The sequence below is a fragment of the Betta splendens genome, chromosome 11 (assembly GCF_900634795.4).
Source record: "Betta splendens chromosome 11, fBetSpl5.4, whole genome shotgun sequence".
Classification (NCBI taxonomy): domain Eukaryota; kingdom Metazoa; phylum Chordata; class Actinopteri; order Anabantiformes; family Osphronemidae; genus Betta; species Betta splendens.
The window spans coordinates 2,979,766-2,980,928 of NC_040891.2; the positions used below are offsets into that span (position 1 = coordinate 2,979,766).

The 1,163-nt window shown below is 38.4% G+C and overlaps 1 non-coding gene across 1 annotated transcript; it reads left to right on the forward strand.

Annotated features, from left to right (window-relative positions):
- Positions 1-1,030: 1,030 nt before the first annotated feature.
- On the forward strand, positions 1,031-1,163 carry LOC114866319 (small nucleolar RNA SNORA8). The gene has a single exon (XR_003787679.1). It is a non-coding gene; the product is annotated as a small nucleolar RNA SNORA8 (small nucleolar RNA).

The window sequence follows — 1,163 nt, forward strand, 5'->3', positions numbered from 1 at the left end:
AAAATGCGCACATGTAAAAACTACGAGGCAAGTTTTAAAATTTTTTTGGTTTGATTTATAGCAACAAGTGGAGAAAAAAGCTAATTTTCTAGTTTTTGTTTGTTCAGACTTTAAATAGAGGTATCATGAGTTTCAAATGCTGGATGTAGTTGACTTGATTATTTTGCTGTTCTAGTAGTTTTAAATGGTGAAAGCTTGGTTTAGACCCACATTAGTCAATTTTGTCTTGTCTTTGAATCTTAAGTTATTAAGGGCTCATTTCAAAGACAAACAGATTGCTTTTGTAAGTTTATATATTTGCAGTACATGTTTCAAGATAAAAAAAAGTATTGGACAACGTAACTTGTGATGGCTTTCACAGAAGGCATTTGAAAATGGCGCAGAGTATTTAGGACAGACCTATGCATACCCAAAAATACATAAACTCATCAAATTTATGTATGCATGTACACTGCTTGGGGGAGAGGTAACACTTTAATATAATGTAACTCTAAGTCAGTCACAATTTTTGTGACTTTAAAACTGCCCACTTAAGTAACGCTGACAATCAATTTCACATACTGTTGCACAAATCGAATAGAGCGGGTGGAAATTATAGGCAATTGTCAAGACACTCCAAATAACAGTGGGTCTGCAGGAGGTGACCACAGACCAAATCTCAGTTCCTATGCTTTCTGGTGGTTTTGGTCAGTTTTGAATGGTAGCGGTGCTTTCACTGGTGGTAGCGTGAGACAGTCTACAACCCAAAGACCCAGATAGTGCAGGCCATCCAGGATGGCACATCAATGTGAGCTGTGGCAAGGTTTGTTTTAACTGTCCACAGGGTGTCCATTGGCACCCTGTGATCTTCACAGATGAAAGCAGGTAAAAAAATAAATCAGCCAGCAGTGTGTTTCCTCCCATATTTTTGGGTGATTCCAAATTCCTCCATGGGTTTTGTTGTGCAAATCTATGGTTTTTTTTCTCTCCAGTAATAGCTTTTCTGGACAGTGACTTTGTTTGTCCTATCAGCCCATGACCTGTTAATGACAGCACTGTGGTATCTGCAGCCAGTTGGTTTGTCTACTGGTTTGTTTAAATGTCAGTGCTAGACAAACTCAATTGGCATCGATGGTCTCCATTCTGTCTGTGTTTGGAGTCCTGGTATATTTGTTGAAACACTA